The following is a 21,520-nucleotide window of genomic DNA, read 5'->3' as shown; positions in this document are numbered from 1 at the left end:
GAGAGAGGGGTCTTGTCTTCTGGGCAGCCCAGAACCTCCATACGCACTGCCCAGGCTTGCACCTCGGAGGGGTCACTTTGGTGCTGCTAACACAGCAAAAACAACACAGGCGACTGCAGTTCTGAGGTACTGATCTCTGCAGCCACAGCAGGTGCTGTGATTCTCCAGGGATTGGACTTCACCCCCAGAGGCACACTCCATTGTTTCTCGAGGCAGGTGGATGCCAACTGGTTGCTGAAAAAGGACCTGCAGTATTCCCGTGTTACACATGACCATGAGGAAGAACTGGATCCTCAAGACTTTCGAAAGAAAGTTGGAGCAATAGTCCATCCCCCAAATTGAGGGTCTTTTGTCAGCAGTAGCTGGAGGTCAGCTATTGTAGTCCTAACTGTATCTGGAGGGCCACAAGTTCTGTACCCTGAGTGAAGTGAAGCTTCTGCCATCACTGTTAAGAATTCAGAAATGGCTGCTCCAGTGGGATTTCTTGTTTTCATACTCTTATTTAAATGCATAGGAGTTCTGGACAGGCAGGACAGATGGCACACCACATTGGCTGCGCAAATCTTTGGTTTTGCTTGACAGTTTCAAGTATCTCCTTGTCAATTTCAGGCTATGAAGCTTTTCAGACCAACCTTACAAAAAGCAAGGGAGCTCCTGGGACTGTTAAGTGACTGATAGAGTTACTATTTTCTAGGCCACATTTCCAATTAGCATTGTTACAAATATAGCTGTACCCAGGAGGTGTTCCGTGAAGAGCCGTACAATGCAAACACCTAATCCCAGATGTAATAAACATTGGCACTTTCAGATTTTAAGTCACTGCCCTCGCACGGAGGTTGGATGTAGGTAGGGTTTATTTTTTGAAACCTCTCTGCCTTTGAAAGCAGCTTGATATGTTCATTTTGGGCTTCCGGTTTTCGTCGCAAACAGACAGGGAGTGAGGAAAATCTCCGGAGGAGTTTTCCGAGTAATACAGGGGCTTGGGGGTGCCGCAAAGGCACTGCGCCCCCCAAAAATCTCAAGGGGGAGACCCTTGGGGGAGAGATACCCAGCCGTGTGGATGCGGTCAGCTGTTTTTTCGGGGTTTTTTTTTCTTGGAAGATCTCGAGGCAGCGAAACCGCTAGCACAAAAGGGAGAGCAACGACCCTGTATTACGATGCCTCTGACTCCCACTGAAGAATGCGACTGACCTCCAAAACTGTAAGAACGGAACCCTTAGTGTGAGTAGACTTATTTAATGCTACAAAATTTGAAAATACACTAAGAGAACGTCGGATGTTAGATGATTTAATTTAGGAATTCACCTCGGAAGAGGATTAAAATGGCGCAGGCTACAAAGTCGCAAGGTGGAGGAAGGAAGTATCCCCTCGCCTGACTGAGTGACTGAGTGAATACAAAGTAAACGTTTCGGGATTTATTGTGGGGAATTAAAAGAACTTGAAACATTCCACTGTTATGACACATGCTCTGCTCTTTTCGGGGGAGGCAGACAAAAAAAAAAAAGAGCAAGCAAGGAAACTTCATAGAGCCATTTAAAACGGAGCTTCTTAGAACTGCTTAAAAGGACAGCTGGAAATACGACCCAAAGAAATTAAAGAAATACTCGGAAAAAGAACTTTCTCTAACTTCCCCCAACCCTGGGAATTTATCGACGCTTCTGGGATTTATTCTACGTATGTTTATTTGAACTTTAGTCCAAAGAACCCTAGGACCCCTTGAACTCTGGAACTTTCCGCAGAGGCTGCATTTATGTCCTGCTCATAAACCCCTGGCTTCTTTCCTCTTTCCACTTTCTCCCCTTCTCTCCTTGTTCTCTTATGTTCTTTTATGGTATTCAGGATATTTACATTTTGATTTGAATTAGAAAATTATCTGGTTATTTTGTCCCTCTCTTTTCTCTTTCCTTATTTCTATGTATCTGTTTTCTTCTCTTACCTTATATCTTCCTTTCTCCTTCGCTTCCCATTATAATTAACATAACTAATAAACTATCTTCCCTACCCTTAGCCCTGAGGAAAATTTACCCTGATTCCACCAACCTAAGCAGGACTAGCATTTAAACCAAGACGTCTTTTTAAGTAAATGACATGTTGAATAACTTCAGATTCTGAAAAGTTGGAGACTATTTGATATAATTCACTGAGAACTCCCTGAAATATCTACATCCTTTCTAGGACCATAAAGTGAACTAATAAATTCAAATCTTGAGGTAATAGAAAACAATGAAAGTCTGACGTATTTTCTGTGAAACGGATTAGGCCGACAAGTGGCTGAAGAGTACAGAAACTGAACAATCTTTTCTAGACTGTAAAAAGAGAATATTATTTTTGATTTTTGCCCTCCGTTCTGTCTTTCTCTTTCTTTGTTGTTGAAACAGCTATACTAACATATTAACACAATTTAAATATATGATAACAAAAGACTATTGGTAAAGCTAATGGGATTGGATAACTCTGAATAAGCCATTGAAAGATCTCTCTTTTCCTTTGGGGAATATAGGTTGGATGGTAATTAAAGAGGATATGTCAATAAGAGTGGCAAAGTGATATAAGAAAATAATATAGGAATATATAAATAAAGATACTGAAATTACTGAAAGGGTAAAGGAAAGATTGTGAGCCCCCTAGGGGAGAGAGAAAAAAGTAAAGCCAGCCACTGAGAATTAACCCATAAAATGTCGGGGGAAAATGGGAAAAAAGTAGGAGGGACACCAGGAGAGAGAAAGGTATCCCGACAAGAGGAAATTAGAGATTTAGACATTTTATGGCTAAAGATTAAAGAGGAATTCATGCAAAATGAATTGCATATGGAAAACAAATTAGGAGAAATACAGGAACAGATAGATAAGAAAATAGAAAGTGCTGTAGGAGAACTCTCTAGAAAGGTACAAGACTTGACAGCCAAGTCAAAAATAATTGAAGAAACCAATAAAAAAACTCAAAAAGATCTGAGAGACCAAAAAAAAGAAACAGAAAAATTAAAGGAAGAAGTAAAAGATTTAAATAAAATGCAAAACCAATTATGGGACAATTTAGCCATGACAGAAATGCGTCAGAAACAACTTAATTTAAAATTCCGAGGAGTTGCAGAAGAAGTAAATGAAGATATAAGAGAAAAAATGGTTAAAGAACTTGCAAAATGGTTGGAAATAAAAGAAGAACAAGTAGCATACACGATAGAAAGTGTGTTTAGAATAAGAGGAAAATCACAACAAATCAAATAAAAAAAAAATCCCTGGTGACTGTTTAGTAATATTTAATTCAATGGAAATGAAGAATACTATATTAAGAACAAGCTATAAAAGAAAGTTAATCATTGGAGGTTGTCCAATCATTATCTATAAAGAAATTCCAATTAGGATTCTGCGCAAGAGGGAAGGATACAGGCATTTAACAAATGTCCTGAAGAGAAATACAATACAGTACAAACGGGAATTCCCAGAAGGGATTTCCTTTTTTTATAAGAATAAAAAGTTCAAACTGATAGACACACAAGAAGCCGGAAAGTTTTTGAGAAGATACGAAAAGGACCTGGGTAGGGAAGAAGAAAGATTTGGAAGAGGAGAGGGGAGAGTGGGGGAAAGAGGAGGGAGAGGAGGGAAAGAGGCCGAGGGATTGGAGGGGAGGGGAGGGGAGACAGAGGAGGAGGCGGAGGGTGCAGGATCGGGGGAGGAAAAGGAGGGGGAAGAGGTAGAGACTATTGGAAACAGAAGCACCAGAATTTAAATCAGAAATTAGGATAGAGGGTTGTTAGCTGAAATGACCCTTAAGTTTCTGTCGTGGAATGTGAATGGCTTTAATGAAAAGTCCAAGAGAAATAAATTTGAGAAAATTATAAAGAAAAAAAATGTTGATGTGATCTGTTGCCAAGAAACACATGTTGCCAAAAAACACAAACATATTTTAATAAATAAAAAGTTGGGAATAGAATTCATTAACTCAGATTCCAAGAAAAAAAGAGGGGTAGCAATTTATGTGAAAGAGAAATTAGAACCTAAATTGATATGTAAGGACGAGGAAGGAAGAATCTTAGGAGTGCAAATCAATTTTCAGGGAGAAAAACTCAACGTGGTGACAGTCTATGCGCCAAATACAAATAAGTTGGAGTTTTTCAAAAAATTGGAACAAGTCTTATTAAATCTAGAGAATAATAAACTGGTCCTACTTGGAGATCTAAATGGAGTGCCGAAACCAGAACTAGACAGAAGCTCAAAGAGGAAGAATCTAAATCAAGGGAAACTTCCGAGATCGTTTAATGACCTCGAGGAAAATTTAGACTTAATAGATATATGGAGATATAAAAACCCCATGACAAAACAATTCACTCACTTCTCAGAGCCGCATCAGAGTTGGAGCAGGCTGGATCAGATATGGGTATCAAGTGAATTAACAATAAGAGTGTCGAAATGTGAGATACTTCCTAGAACACTATCTGATCACAACCCAATAATATTACTTTTAAATTGGAAAACTCAGGGTATGTACAGATGGAGAATGAATATTTATTTGAAAAAGAAGAAGTGATTGAAAAGGCTAAAACCACCTTAAAAGACTACTTTGATTTAAATATCAATAAGGAGACAAACATGGACATAGTTTGGGATGCCAGTAAGGCAGTAAGGCAGTGCTAAGAGGTTTTTTGATACAACAAAATAGTCAAAGAAGAAAGGTGAGAGAAAAAAAAGAAGAGTTAATTACACAATTGAGAGAATGTGAAAAGAATCTGATAGAAAAACCGAGTGATGAAGGGAACAAGCAACTGTACAAGATATTACAAGCACAATACTCAACATTAATAAATCAAGAGGTAGAATGGGGAATTAAGTTAATGAGACAAAAATTTTTCGAATCGGCAAATAAAACTGGAAAGTTTCTGGCGTGGCAACTGAGAAAAAGGAAAAAACAAAACGTTATTAATAAAATAAAAGTAGAAGAACAAATCTTGGAGGACCCTAATGAAATAAAAAAGAAAGTTTTTAATATTTTTTCTTTTCTTTTTCTTTTTGTGTTTATATAAAATTGGAAAACTTAATAAATATTCATTAAAAAAAAAGAAATAAAAAAGAGCTTCCTCAAATTCTATGAAAACCTATATAAAAGAGAAGAAGACGATGCCATAGAAATAGAAAAATATCTAGAAGAAAACAGAATTAACAACATATCGGAAGAGGAAAGAAGTCTGTTAAACAAACCCATAAAAGTAGAGGAAATTCAAGAGGCGATAAAGAGGATGAAACTGGGGAAAGCCCCAGGCCCAGATGGTCTATCGGCCAAGTATTATAAAGTCCTAGAAGAACTTATAACACCGGTGCTATGTGAAGTAATGAATGAGATTTTAGGAGGAGGAAGAACACCAGCATCCTGGAAAGAAGCATACATTACGTTGATACCGAAACATGATTCGGACAGACAGATCATTAAGAACTACAGACCGATTTCATTACTGAACAATGACTACAAGATCTTCGCAGACGTAATGGCGACCCGACTTAAAAAGTGTCTAGTTAACCTCATCCATACCGATCAGGCTGGTTTTTTACCTAATAGGCAAATAAAAGACAACATAAGACATACAATAAACATCATTGAATACTTAGAATGCAAAAATGAAATCCCCGCAGCTTTAATGTTCATTGACGCCGAAAAGGCTTTTGACAATGTATCCTGGCGTTTTCTTATAAAATGTTTGGAAAAGACAGGGATAGAGGGCACATTCCTTGAAGGAATAAAAGCAATTTACTCACAACAAAGTGCCAAATTAATTATCAATAATAACTTAACAGAACCCTTTGAAATTTGGAAGGGTACAAGGCAGGGGTGCCCTCTGTCACCTCTTCTGTTTATTATGATGTTAGAGATAATTACAAATAAGATAAGGAAAACTTCAGAGATATGCGGAATAAATATTGGAGTGAAAGAATGCAAATTGAAAGCATATGCTGACGATCTTATGTTGTCTTTAGAGGATCCAAAAGAGAGTGTTAGTAAGGTGTTAGATCTGTTAGAAGAATTTGGAAAATTATCTGGTTTTAAATTAAATAGAACAAAAACTAAAATGATGACTAAAAATTTGAAAGAGGAGGTAAAAAACCATCTTGAATCTCAAACTGGTATTAAAGTAACAAAAAAAGTAAAATACCTTGGAATCTGGATAACGATGAAAAATATAAATTTGATGGAAGATAATTACATAACTACATGGAAAGAAATAAGGAAGGACTTAGACACCTGGAATAGAATAAAACTTTCTTGGTCGGGTAGAATGGCGGCGATTAAAATGAGTTTATTACCGAAATTGTTGTTCCTATTTCAAAATATACCGATAATCAGGGGAACCTCAGTATTTAAAGATTGGCAGAAAATACTCTCTAAATTTATCTGGCAAGGGAAAAGGCCCAGAATCAGATTTAAACTACTCACAGATCAAAGAGATAGGGGAGGATTTGCAGTTCCAAATTTAAAGTTGTATTATGAAGCCTCGTGTCTTTGTTGGGTCAAAGATTGGATTGTTATTAAAAATAAAGACTTGTTAGATTTAGAAGGATTTAATATAAGATTTGGTTGGCACTCTTACCTATGGCGTAACAAGGGAAAGGTTCATAAAGGATTTTCTAACCACATTTTTAGAGGACCACTGCTGGAAGTGTGGGAAAGAAACAAAAAATTATTGGAACAGAAGACCCCTTGGTGGCTATCGCCAGTTGATATCCTGACAATAAAAAAAATAAACATCGAAGGAGAAAGATGGACATATGAAGACCTACTAGTAAAAACAGAGACTGGTTGGAGGATTAGGCCTTATGAAGAAATAAAGAACAAATTGACAGGATGGATCCAATTTCACCAAATTAATTCTATATGGTCTGAGGATAAAAAGAATGGGATAAGTGAGAAAAAATCTAGATTTCAGATTGAAATACTAGAAAGTAAAACAAAACTCCTATCGAAAATGTATAGCCTGTTACTTGAATGGGACACCAAAGATGAAGAAGTAAAGGAGGTAATGATCAGATGGGCAATGGACTTCGGACATAACATAGAGTTTGATAAATGGAAGGCATTATGGAATAAAGGTATGAGATTCTCGGCATGCACAACACTCAGGGAAAATATGTATAAAATGATGTATAGGTGGTATGTAACGCCCGTAAAATTGGAAAAAATATATAAAACTGGTGATAAATTATGTTGGAAGTGCAAGATCAAGGAGGGCGATTTCTATCATATGTGGTGGTTGTGTGAGCCTATCAAAAAATTCTGGGAATCTATTTACAATGAATTAAAAAAATCCTCAAATATACCTTTATAAAAAAACCCGAAGCCTTTCTGCTGGGGATAATTGGGGAGGAAATCAAAAAGGAAGACCAAACACTCTTTCAGTATGCGACAGTGGCTGCCAGAACTCTAATAGCGCAGAATTGGAAGACATCAAAAATCCCAACTATAAACGAATGGCAAACCAAACTATTTGACTATTTAGAACTGGCAAAAATGACACAGAAAATAAGAAATCAAAAAGACATAAAGTTTAATAAAGAATGGAATAAATTTATGACATACATGGAAAAAGAGGTAAAAAATCTAAAAATCACAGTAGGTGTGACGTAACACTTGTGACGTAAAGAGTCTTTTGAGGAAAAGAAACTGCAGATAAAAAATCATATAATATATTCTGAAACCGAGATGAAGGGAAGTCAATTAATGTTGTGTGTTATTTAGTTATTTAGTTAATGTAAGTTAGTTAGTTGGTGTTTTATGTTAGGTGATGTTTTTTTCTTTTGTTCTTTTTATTATTATTATTTCTTTTATTTATGTACTCCTTTTTTGTATGTATGTGTTATGTATGTTTATTTCTTCACTTGTTTTAATGTTGGATGTAGCAAAATGAATTAAAACCAATTAAAAAAAAAAAGAAAGAAAGCAGCTTGATCTGCAGACATTAGGAGATCATCATCAGCATTTGGGGATTTCATTTAAAGATAAGGCAAGTAAGAAGTGCCATGATAGAAGTTTCTAAACTGGAGAATGTGCATAGAGAAAAGTTCCCCCCTCCCATGACAGTATAATTCACGGAGAACTACCTGAAAAAGATTTACAGATGGTATTTAACTCTAAGCAGACTTGCTAAGATGTATAAGACTGAATCAGATAAGTGCTGGAAATGTAATGAGGTTGAGGGTATGCTCTTTCATATGTGGTGGACATGTAAAAGGGAAATTATTATTAGGAAATAAGTTATAATGAATTGGGGGGGGGGGAATGTTTAAAAGCACCTTTCCAGAATAACCAGAGTCCTTTTTGTTGGGAATAAATCAGATGGAAATTCCCAGGTGTCAAAAAAGGTTATTAATGTACGCCACTATGGTGGTGCGTGTTTTGTTAGGTAAACGGCGTTTCTGTGCACTCTGGCACTCGTCACGGTGTCCTGTTGCACCAGTAGTGGTTTAGTCATGCTGGCCACATGACCTGGAAATCTGTCTATGACAAACACCGGCTCCCTTGGCCTGAAAGCGGGGTGAGCACCACAACCCCAGTCACCTTTGACTGGACTTAACTGTCTAGGGGTCCTTTACCTTACCTTACCTCTGTTGAGCAAGCAGTATCTAGTTTCAATTTTTAAAGCCTACATGCAGATTTTGCTATTGGGGCTGCAAATGCTATTAAAATGAAGGCTTTCAAAAGTTGATCAAATGGAGGTTGCCTCCAAAGATGATGCTCCTCTGGATTACAGGCTGGACCTGATCTTGAATTGGCAATGATCAGGAGAGGGGAAGCTGAATCCACTGGCTGTGCCCGCCCCCATCACACCCATTATTAAACATCTCCCTCACATACTTTTTAAGCAACTGGAGGGAGAGGTGTCATGTGAATCACACTGGGAGAGCCTATGCACATTCCCCATTCACCTTATCCAATAATACAGCGGAAACGGGGATGCCATCCAAAAATAAACAAGGGAAATTATTTTACGAGCTGGTATTTTGATAGGTCTCATAAACCAACACTAGGTGGTGGTAAAGCACCACATTTCTATTGGTAACTTCAAAGCAGCATCCTAGACGGTTAGGCTTGGTGTTATCCTATTTTATTAGTTAGTATTTTTATTTGGAACTCCCTGAATAAGGTCAGGGGAGAGAGGAACGCCGAACATAGCCTACTCTTTAACCCAATTCCTCTTTCTTTCATGAAAACAGTGGCCACTTTACCTCAGGAAACAGGGAGAAGATGGAGATAATCATAATACTGGCCACCTTGCAAGGTGGCTCTTTAAGGATTTGAAGAGAAAGTGCTGAAGCAATGCATGTGGCTCAGTATCTAATATTGCTGTTATCTGAAGACTTGGGACTTTTCCTCACATACCATTCATAGTGGAATAGTTGCTGTTTTGATCCGATATTTTTTAAGAGTGAATGTGTAGCTGACTGTCATCACCTCACGTGTCATTATTATTAGAGAGTCAATGCGAGGTTTTCCTTTCCACACCAATGGCAAGTTGAGGTTGAATTTAGAAAAGTTCCATGGCTGTAGTCACACCCCTGACACCCCCTTATGTTCCCTCAGCCAGTAAATGCATTTCTTTCTTCTTTTTTAAATAGTAAATTTTATTAGTATTTTCCACACAACAACAAAAGAAAAATAACAATACACAAAACACAAAAACAAGCATATAAAAAAACAAATCCAAATCTTACAAATTAAGAATATAAACACTAAAAAGGAAAACAAACATTGACTTCCACCAATCCCACAGCACCTCCTTTACCTCTCACTGTATCTTCCTGTTTTCCTTATCTCTATCCTAGCATCTAGATATAAATCCCTATTTCTTATCCTTTCACTTCACAAGGTTATTCCAAACTCAGCCAGATTTCTGTCCTCGAACCTTGGCTTTTAAGGTATTCATTTAGGCACTCCCATTCCTTTTTCACTTCACTTTTTGGTTTTTATCTTATTATATCTGTCAATTTGGCTAATTCTAAATATTCTGAAAGCTTACATAACCATTCTCCCCTAAGGGATAACTGATTCCCTTTCCAATACCTAGCCACCAGGATTCTTGCTGCAGACAGGATTCTTGCTGCAGACGTCGCATATAGTTTTGTCTTTTGGAATATCGTTTAAAATTCCTAAAAGGAATGCCTCTGGCCTTTTACTATATGATATTCTTAGTATTTTCTTTATTCTTTTTAAAGTTTCCGGCATTTGTAGAACCTGAGAAGCCAACCTGCTCCCAGCTTTCGGGACCTATTTGCACTATACATATGATTAGCTGCAGCTGCTTGCTGAGATTTCATTTTGTGATAAACCTGAGTTTACCTCTGCATAATATGTCAAACGGCTTGTCTACCTCAGTTTAAATAATTGACTGAACAAACGTTTAGAGCAAAGGAGGGGTTGCATGTTGTCGAATTTATTTCTGGTTATGAAGAGAAAGCTTCTCCCTAAAGGAAGAGCTGGGATTAATTGATGTTTTGTTACATTTATATCCATCTTTTCTTCCAAGGAACCCGTTTTATTCCCTCAACAGCCTTGTGAGGCAGGTTAGGCTAACAAAAAGTGGTTTTCCCAAGTGGTTTTCTCCAGGGCTGAATGGGCAACTCAAATCCTCCCAGTCCTAACCCAGCACACAAACCACTACACCATATATCCTGTTTTTATGAGTTACTGTAGTTTCCTCCTCACAAGGGTGGGGGGGACCACTGACTGCTAATGTAATTGGGTGTGAGATTTATGACACTGATAATAAGCTTCACCAACCTCTTCTATTTATCACTCAAACACGAATATTAACTGCCACTGTCATCAAGTAATTAATGAGATTAGGTCAACACATTTAAGACCTCGGCTGCATTTGTAAAACTGGTCATCAGAATCTCTTAAAAATTATAAAACAGCATTTAAAAATTAAATTGCAGGTCTTTGTGGCTTCATGGCTATAACTCTCTTGCTCACTCTCTTGGGGTCAAGTTTCTGTATGAGAGGAGATAACGGCTTAGATTTCTTAAAGAATCCTACTTTAGGCTAATAGTGGGGGTTTTCAGGACACAGGGTTGTAGGGTTTCATGGCTCCAGGCTAAGCCAACCCTAAGAAAGGATCTTGCAGAGCTGAAAAATCTTCAGAAAAGGGCAACCAAAATGATTTGAGGCTATTAGCAAGTTAACTATGAGGAAAGGTTGTAGCATGTGAGACTTTCGTTCACAGAAAAGACAAGTAAGAGGCGTATAAAATTATACATGGTGTGTAGAAAGGGAATAGGTAAAAGCTTTTCTCTTTCATAACACTAGAACTTGTGCACATCCATTGAAGCTGAGTGTTGCATACCCGCCAATATTTCTCCAGTGAAAATAGGGACTATTTTACTATTTATACCCTGCCCACCTGACTGGTTGGCCTCAGCCACTCTGGGCGGCTTCCAACATATATAAAAACGTAACAAAACATTAAACATCCAAAAACTTCCCTATACAGGGCTGCCTTCAGACGGCTGGGGGGGCGGGTGTCAGACAACAGCATTCCCTCCAACATTTCTCTGAAGAAATAGGGATGTACAAAGGAAAAGGGGGACATTGTGGGATCAAATCAGAAACCAGGGTGGCTTTGGTAAATCTGGGACAGTTCCTGGAAAATAGGGACACATAACTATCTCCCATAGCTGTCAACTTTTACATGCAAACGAACTGAAAAAGACTCTTATGAATTGAAAGTGGAGATGAAAAATGTAACCCCCCCCCGTTTTTGTTAGTTTTGTAGCAAGGGAACATCTTTTATAAAAATTATTTAACAAAACAATAACACTGGGATTTGCTCCCAGAGGTGGTAGTAATACCATAGGTATTAACTTTGGAGGGAGGGCTGTGGGGCTTAAGCCCACTCCATATTCCTCTGGAGGGGCTGAGCTCCCCTCAGGTAGCAGGCAGGGCGAGGAAATTGACAAGTTCGCAGGTTCGCAGCTGCAGCACAGGGCCGTCCCATCTCTCTGTTGTGTCGCACCACACTTTCCATGCTTCTTTGGGACATTATTCCTGTTTGCCGGCACTTCTTTGTGTTTATAAAGAATTTATACCCTGCCATGAAGGGCAGATAACCCGGCTGGCTCTACAAACTTCCTTGGGAGTGACAGGCTGCAAGGCCTCAGGCTGGGCCCAACGGATTGCAAAGCCGTGAAGGAAACTGAGCCAGGTAAGCTGACAGCCTCCCTAATATTAAATAGAAACAAAAGTTTCAATGCATTTAACAGGGACAAAAACCATTGCCCCCCCCCTCCCAAAGTTGGGGGTGTCTGTCTGTCACCATGAAAAACAACGAGTCTGAGGGAATTTTAAGGACTGTCTTTATATAAAGCGTAAGCGTTTGTAGGCCGGAGACTTCAGATTAGATAATTTAAATAATAACAGTTTTACAACAATCAAAGAATCAAACCATCAATTGTTATTCATTTTAGTCTAAATGGAGCCATACGCCATGCTTCTTGTATTTTTGAACGTAATCAGTATCTGTGACCTTAAATTGAATGGCCACGAAGTTGAGTTGACTACATATTATCAGTGATTTTTTTTTCTAAAGAAATGTTTTGGGGTACTCTCATTTTGACTCAAGAAAATCACCATTTTATAGTTCAAATCCGGAAAAATAAAAGCAGTAAATGGACAAAAAGGTCGTCATCGGAGGTAGCAACGGGACTGCCGATTCACCGTGCTAGAGAAGAAATTAAATATTTTATTTTTTTTAGTTCTTCTCCCGTTAGATTCACAAAATGTTTAGGGGTATGCCTACCCCTGCGTTCCCCCCAGAAAAAAAGCACTGTATATTATTATTAATATTAATACTATGCTGTTGTAGCCACCCATTTCCCATCAGAGGAAGTATGCCCTAGCAAATCTTACTCCCTTTACAAATAAATACAGTTAAGTCTTTAAATTGCCACAGACCTTCTCATATTTTTATATACAACTTAGATAAAAAGAAGCAATGGCAAACTGATTAAAAGTGTGGGCATGGGAGAGGGTTTTCGCCAGCTAATATAAGCTTGTTCAGTGGGGCAGTTTGAGACAAAATACTACACTTTAATCCTGTGTGGACGTGGTCTATAAATGTCTGTAAATTCTGGATTGCTTGCATTGTTACATCATAAGCAGCAGGTCATCCTTAGATTAGATGTGTCAGGGGAATTAGTAGTGAAAGTACAGGTTTGCCACTGATCATACAAACAAATACAAATGCTGTGGGTTGGGGAGGGGAAGAGGATTAAGGGCAATTGGGGCTAGGGAGGAATACAGAGGTTTGGGGGCATGTGAGGAAGGGGGAGGATTCATAGGGGAGGTGGGGAGACAGGGGGCTGTTTGATTTTGTTGTAAAATTCCAAAAATAAATAACAAAAAGTTGTTTGCATTGCTAATTAAAAGTAAAAGGTTGTGTTTCTGCTGTATGGATGTCATTTGCTAAAACCAAATGTGTTTTAAAAATTGAACCTATACAGCAGAAATACGCACCACTGTGTTCAATGGTGCTTACTCCCAACCATGCACAGAACTGCAGTCATGTGCCATAAATTTAATCATGAGATTTTATTAGTAATTTGTTTTAAATGTCTGTGTTTTTAAGGTGGATGGATTTTTTAAAGCAATGTGTTAGAAAAGCAAGATATTTTAATCCCGGTGGCCTGACTCTGGATTTTATTATGGAGCTGTCATTGATGCACTACAGAGTTAGGAATAGCCCTCAAATGTTGCTGGGAACTGCAAATGGGGAGGAGAGCACTGTAGTGCTCAGTTGCTCCTTGAGGGCTTCTCATAGGCATCTGGTTGGCCACAGTGAGAACAGGATGTTGGATAAAATAATAAAATTGCTGTACTTGCATAATCATTACAAGTGACAGTATTCAGTTTGTCATAGTATTATTTATTTAGCTCTGGGAGGGTGAAGTACATCTATAAAGCCATTCCATTTCACAAACAGGTAGAAAAATACATACATCTGGATGTGCTCTTATTGTCCAGAAGAAATGGAGCAGTAGTTTTCTATGCTAGTGAAACCAGCACACTTCTCCAAACTTTGGTTTGGAGAAGACCTTCAGGAGTTTCAAAGCGGACAGAGGACATGCATTTCAAGACCCGAATTCTTCTCCAGTTTGAATTAAAATGCAAATCAGATACAAGTTCCTTCCTCTTGCCCCTTCCATTCAATGCAATGCAATGGAGAAACATTACTTCACTACTTTGAATAGGAGCATAATTGAGAGGGTGGAGGAACCCAAAACAAAAAATCTGAATACAGAAGAGGAAGACCATTCTTCCTTGGTTAACTTCATAGGTGGACTTCCCCTCACCAATTTTGCCCATGCGGCCTCTGAATTTGTACTAGGGAAACATTTTTCTTTTACACTGAATGGGAACAGGGTTGAAGGAAGGCTGAGAGGAAAGAAATTCTGACAATTCTTTGAAAGTTTTCCCTCTCCAACTCCTCCTGGAGATTTTCAGTCCTCCCTTGGAGAATATTCAGTGAAATGACCTTCCTTATTTTACCACCCACAAAGTAAGTGGAGAATTTGAGGGAGGGCCATTTTGACTCTGTTCTAGATTTTTAAAAACAGTGAGAGCCTCAGTTGGGCTCAGGAGAAAAAAAAATAGTTTTCTCATCCAAGTTCATCCAAGGTGGGCTTGGGAGATCTTGCCCATCTATGCTCTGTGCATAGGCAAAAAGTGAAAGTTATTTTTAGACAGTTTGTTCTAGCACCGGGAGACTCCAAACTGAGTTTATTGGAATATCTCTCCAAATACAATTGTCCGCCTATGCTTTATTTTTAGCATTGACACATCTGCCAATCTCAGTGTACAGATTTATAGAAGGGTTACCAAAAAAGCTTATGTTGTCACTCAGTTAAACAACTTTGCTGTATCTTGGGTAGGACATGCAAGGGAATCAAAAGGTCATCTCAGACAGAGGCCTTGACCCACCCAGCTTCTACAGCCTGCAGCACTTCAACCCACCAAGTCAAGGTTGGAGAATTTGCTGCTGGACTGCAGCTCACATTATCTCCAGCCACCTAGCCAATGAAATGGGATTGTGGGAGTTGTCCCAACGGAGCCCTCATGGCAAGAATGGGGAACCTGCAGCCCTTCAGATATTCCTGGACTCCAGCCCCCATCTGCCCCAGCCAACATCAGGGGTGATGGGCGCAAGAGTCCAACCACCATTGAGGGTCACCAGTTCCTCAGTGGTTGACTCAGTTCCTTCCACTCTGATTGGCTTCATTTAGCACAAAGAGTAACAAGACTTCTTCTCACCCATCACTCTCATACAGTGGAGGAGGAAGGTGGGGTGCAGGGGTGCAGTTTGCCTCAGATGTCATCACTGAGGGTGTGTGTGTGACAAAATCAGTTTTACAAAAATTGTGCTCACGAAACTTTTTAGGAGTGAGGTGGTGGCTTAGGCACCTGCATGTTCCGCGCTGCCTGAAACAGCAGTGTGGGACTTGCGTCTGCCTACTACCTCTCCCTCAGACGCCCTACAGCTGAGGGGGAGGCAGCGAAGAGGCTCCAAGTGTTGGAGAGGCTTGCCCTGCCCACATGGGTGACTCGACACGCCCCCTAGCTACTCCGCTGCACACATATGCACATGAAGAGGCAAGAAAGATAAGAATGGGTTTTTTTGTGTGTGACTAATTTCTAAATCCTGCTATTTGCCCATTGCAATAATGTCTTCAACGTGGAAATCGTTATACAAAATATGGATTAAATATAAAGGAATATTGGAGCCCAAGATACCCCTGTGCTCGTCACCCACAGAAGCCATGGCAGTTAAAAAAGAAATATGAAAGGGGAATGGCCAACATCAGTCTTAGAAGTAGATAAGGATAAGCCAACATTGAAGCAATATGAGGAAATTAAAAACTCGCTAACAGACTGGCTACAATATTTCCAGCTACACCAAAGACTAGCTATAGATTCAAAACAAGAAATTGCAAAGGAAACATCTAGATTTGAAAGAGAATCAATACTTGACAAAAAGAAAATTATTTCACAAGTGTATGATTATCTTAAAATCATAAAACCCACTGACAAATACCCCTTCCTCTTGGTTCTTGTGGGAACCAATGAAACTGCAAGCAATAGCCTCCAGAAGATCAAAAGAGATTACGAGGCTCTGGGCAGGAAATTGAAGCAATTAAATGCACAAATTGTCATCTCATCTGTCCTCCCAGTTGAACGACGTGGCCCAGGGAGAGAGGGAAAAATAGTGGAAGTGAACAACTGGCTTCGCAAATGGTGTAAACAGGAACGGTTTGGATTCTTAGATCACGGACTGCAGTTTCTTGAAGATGGACTTCTGGCAAGCGATGGGCTGCACCTCACAACGGTTGGGAGGAATGTTTTTGCAAAAAATCTCAGAAACCTCATCAGGAGGGCTTTAAACTGACTAATGTGGGGGAGGGAGACAGTGCTCCTGAAGGTAGGAGTCTATCAATTGATGAAGATCATCATCCAAATGTCATAGACCGAATGGAGCAAACAGCACGCAGACCTAGTGGTGGGAGGAAAAAATCCTTAAATAAGAGACACGGGGGAATGATTAATGGACTTCAATGTCTGTACACTAATGTGCAAAGCATGGGAAATAAACAAGATGAGCTTGAGCTCTTGGTACAGCAAACTAAATATGACATAATAGGCATCACTGAAACCTGGTGGGATAAGTCCCACGATTGGAATGTAATAATGGAGGGATACAATCTATTTCAGAGAAACAGACCAGACAAGAAAGGAGGAGGAGTGGCGTTATATGTCAGGGATGTGTATACCTGTGAAGAGATCCAAGATTTAGAACCTCAAAGCCAAAGTGAGAGCATTTGGGTCAAAATTAAGGGAGAGAAGAATAACAGTGACCTCATTGTGGGAGTTTACTATAGATCCCCAAGCCAAACAGAGGACATAGATGATGCCTTCCTGGAACAGATGGCCAAGCATGCAAAAGGAAGGGAGATAGTAGTAATGGGGGACTTCAATTACCCGGATATTTGTTGGATGTCAAACTCAGCCAAGAGCATAAGGTCAAACAGATTCCTCACTGGCCTTGCAGACAACTTCATTGTCCAGAAAGTGGGAGAAGCAACAAGAGGAACAGCCATTTTAGATCTGGTCCTAACCAATGTTGATGACCTGGTTAGTGGGGTAGAAGTGGAAGGATCATCAGGCGCGAGTGATCATGCTCTTCTGAAGTTTACTATACAGCGGAAAGGAGCAGCCAAGCATACTAGGACTCAATTTCTTGACTTTAAGAAAGCCGACTTCATAAAACTTAGGGAAGTGCTGGGTGAGATCCCATGGACAGTAATACTAAAAGGAAAGGGAGTTCATGATGGCAAAAGGAAGAACAAAGAAACAGTGGGGTCACTCAGAGGAGAAGATGGTGAAATGCAAACAGGGGACACAGAAAGGGCTGAACTCCTCAATGCCTTCTTTGCCTCAGTCTTCTCCGATAAAGAAAACAATGCCCGACCTGAAGAATTTGGAGCAAATGATTCAGCAGAGGAAACACAGCCCAGAATAACTAAGGAGATAGTACAAGAATACTTGGATAGTCTAGATGTATTCAAGTCTCCAGGGCCAGATGAACTGCATCCAAGAGTATTAAAAGAACTGGCAGATGTGATCTCAGAACCACTGGCAGTCATCTTTGAGAATTCCTGGAGAACAGGCGAAGTCCCGGCAGACTGGAGGAGGGCAAATGTTGTCCCTATTTTCAAAAAGGGGAAAAGAGAGGAGCCAAATAATTACCGCCCAGTCAGTCTGACATCAATACCAGGGAAGATTCTGGAGCAGATCATTAAGCAAACAGTCTGTGAGCACCTAGAAAGGAATGCTGTGATCACCAATAGTCAGCATGGATTTCTGAAAAATAAGTCATGTCAGACTAACCTGATCTCGTTTTTTGACAGAATTACAAGCCTGGTAGATGAAAGGAACGCAGTGGATGTAGCCTACCTTGATTTCAGCAAGGCATTTGACAAGGTGCCCCATGATATTCTTGTAAAGAAGCTGGTAAAATGCGGTCTTGACTATGCTACCACTCAGTGGATTTGTAACTGGCTGACTGACCGAACCCAAAGGGTCTCATCAATGGTTCCTCTTCATCCTGGAGAAGAGTGACTAGTGGGGTGCCACAGGGTTCTGTCTTGGGCCCGGTCTTATTCAACATCTTTATCAACGACTTGGATGATGGACTCAAGGGCATCCTGATCAAATTTGCAGATGACACCAAACTGGGAGGGGTGGCTAACACCCCAGAGGACAGGATCACACTTCAAAACGACCTTGACAGATTAGAGAACTGGGCCAAAACAAACAAGATGAATTTTAACAGGGAGAAATGTAAAGTATTGCACTTGGGCAAAAAAAATGAGAGGCACAAATACAAGATGGGTGACACCTGGCTTGAGAGCAGTACATGTGAAAAGGATCTAGGAGTCTTGGTTGACCACAAACTTGACATGAGCCAACAGTGTGACACGGTAGCTAAAAAAGCCAATGCAATTCTGGACTGCATCAATAGGAGTATAGCATCTAGATCAAGGGAAGTAATAGTGCCACTGTATTCTGCTCTGGTCAGACCTCACCTGGAGTACTGTGTCCAGTTCTGGGCACCACAGTTCAAGAAGGACACTGACAAACTGGAACGTGTCCAGAGGAGGGCAACCAAAATGGGCCTGGAAATGATGCCTTATGAGGAACGGCTAAGGGAGCTGGGCATGTTTAGCCTGGAGAAGAGGAGGTTAAGGGGTGATATGATAGCCATGTTCAAATATATAAAAGGATGTCACATAGAGGAGGGAGAAAGGTTGTTTTCTGCTGCTCCAGAGAAGCGGACACGGAGCAATGGTTCCAAACTACAAGAAAGAAGATTCCACCTAAACATTAGGAAGAACTTCCTGACAGTAAGAGCTGTTCGACAGTGGAATTTGCTGCCAAGGAGTGTGGTGGAGTCTCCTTCTTTGGAGGTCTTTAAGCAGAGGCTTTTCAACCATATGTCAGGAGTGCTCTGATGGTGTTTCCTGCTTGGCAGGGGGTTGGACTCGATGGCCCTTGTGGTCTCTTCCAACTCTATGATTCTATGATTCCTTTGCGTGAAACCTCTTGCCACTAACCTAGCTTTGTATTGCGGTTCTCCAGCTTCTTAAGACGACAAGCCCATCTGCAACTCACAGCCTGTTTGCCAGCCGGCAAATGTGTGAGGGAGAACACACCCAGAGACTCCATTGAGTTCATCTCCTTCTGCATCACCTCATGCCATTTGCTAGCTTCTTTCTGAGGCAACTTCTGAACATCCTCAAAGGATTCAGGTTCACACCTAGCCAAACCAGCCCACACACTAGTAGCTTCGTACCTGCCAGGTGGCTTTCCCTTGGTTGAGCTCACTGATCTCCTCAGTGTGAACTCTTGCACCCCCTCTGACTCACTAAGTCCAGACAAACCCATCCCCTGTGTCATAGACCTCCCCCTCTGACCTGCTGCGCCTTTTGTGCCTCACAACTGGACCTGTAGGTGAGGATGGCTCACTCTATGGCTCAGACTTAACAGAGACCTGTGGAGGGGTTTTGGGACTTCCCTTCGGAGGGGTTCGGAACCTCTCCCTTGGGCACTCCGGTGACTGCGGACTGTGTTCCTCAGCAACAGGTTCAGTTTCGTCCTCCTCCTCTTCCTCATCTGAGTCAAACTGTTCTGAAAGAACGTCTGGGTTCCCATGCACGCATCGCCAACCATTCTGCTTACAGAACTCGGCACTGCAGCTAATAAGCAGCCTAGACTGATTGCCATTGGGATATGCGAAACGCCACGCCTTTGAACCCAGCTCATAGCCTACAAAGATCATCTTCCTGGACCTTGGTTCACCCTTTCTGCGATTGGCCTTTGGGATTAGAACCCAAGCCTCACAGCCAAACACACACAAGAAATCCACCTTGGGCTTCTTAACATGCAGCAGAAAATAAGGTGTGTCCCCTACACTTGAATTGAACACTGCCTCACTCTTGTGTCTAAGCGTGAACAACCAGGTGTGTTTCGAAAAATCATCGATCAGCACAAGAATATGCTTCGATCCACTTAAAGAAGCCACCTGCATTGGTCCACATGAATCCGCGTGAACCAGCTCAAAGGGTCTGCTGGTCCTCCTGTCTGACCTGGGATATGTGCATGTGGTTACCTTGGCCTGCTTGCATGCTCTGCAGTCAAGGAACTTATCACAACCCTTAAATTTGCACCCAACTGTGTTCTCAGGGTCCTTCTTAACGTAAGACCATGACACATGTGAAAATCTTCGATGCCAAAGGTGAACACAACTATCATGTGGTGGTACGTTTGCACACTGCACTTGTGCCTCTTCAGGGGGATCAGCAACAGTAGCAATAGGCATCTCCACCACGAACAGTCTATCTTTGCCCTCAACGCTGTATAGCTTCTTCCCATCCCTGTAAAAAGAGCACATGTTATTAGCAAACATCACATTGAAACCGTCAGCAACAAGAGCTGATACACTTAAAAGAGAATTGGCAATCTCAGGCACCACAAAAGCCTGCACTTCAGGATCTATAAAGAAACAGTAAAGCATTCCAGTCTCAGTGAGCTGTCTTTTGGAATCATCAGCCAGTGACACGTAGCGTCCATTTTTTAAAGACGTGCAGTTCCGAAGCAGGCCACCAGATGGCACTAGGCAATGTGTAGCTCCAGTATCGACCACAAGAGACAAAGTGGCTCTTTGGCTGTCTTCCAACGTTGCCATAGCGACGCTTTTCCCCCGACTGGGGCCTTTGCTGTTTCCCAGAGAAACCATCGCAGCTGTGAGGTGATAAAAAGACTTGTCCTTGATAGAATCTGGTTTATCTAAAGAAGCTTCAACAGGATAGAATTCATGTAACTCTAAAGGGTGGTCGGAATGTGGCTTATTGCTTGAGCAAATGTTTGAGAGCATAGGAACATTCTTCCTTATTTGGGTAAAGAGAAATGGGATGTTCCAGCGGGGACAGAGAGTTTAATATTTTAATTAGGCAGTCGTGATAGGTGGTGACCTCTGCGCACAGAGGAAGGACTTGCACTTGGAGACAGGTGATATATACTCGTCTTTACCTGAACTGGGTGTGCCTGCTTTGGACACCCATTTTGCAAGTATGTTTTTGTGATAACTAAATAAATTTTTGCTGCTTCACTAACTTTACTCAGAATTTATTTCAAGGGTCCCAATTGGGACCAGTGTTTTTCTATCTCACAAGCTGTGTCCAATTCCAGTGAGTTTGGTGTTTCCTGCTTGGCAGGGGGTTGGACTCGATGGCCCTTGTGGTCTCTTCCAGCTCTATGATTCTTTTTTTTTTTTTATCCACACAAAATCCAGCTCTATGATTCTATGATTCTATGATTCTATGATCTTCTGGAATGGGAAACAAAAGAAGAACAGTCATGGTTAAATGGGCACAGGACTTCGGGCATAATATACTTATGGAACAATGGGTGAGATTATGGACGGCAGACATTG

The 21,520-nt window shown here is 40.7% G+C and overlaps 1 long non-coding RNA gene across 1 annotated transcript in view; it reads left to right on the top strand.

The window, feature by feature from the left end:
- Positions 1–21,520, top strand: part of LOC310766217 — a 195,960-nt gene that overhangs the window by 76,768 nt on the left and 97,672 nt on the right. The window contains exon 2 of the long non-coding RNA XR_014549962.1: positions 13,885–14,652. This is a non-coding gene — a long non-coding RNA (uncharacterized lncRNA). The remainder of the gene's footprint in view (positions 1–13,884; positions 14,653–21,520) is intronic.

Source organism: Podarcis filfolensis, assembly GCF_964270895.1.
Source record: "Podarcis filfolensis genome assembly, chromosome: 1".
NCBI classification, from domain to species: domain Eukaryota; kingdom Metazoa; phylum Chordata; class Lepidosauria; order Squamata; family Lacertidae; genus Podarcis; species Podarcis filfolensis.
Note: the sequence above shows the minus strand (reverse complement) of the source record. Positions and strands in the feature narration are given on the sequence as shown.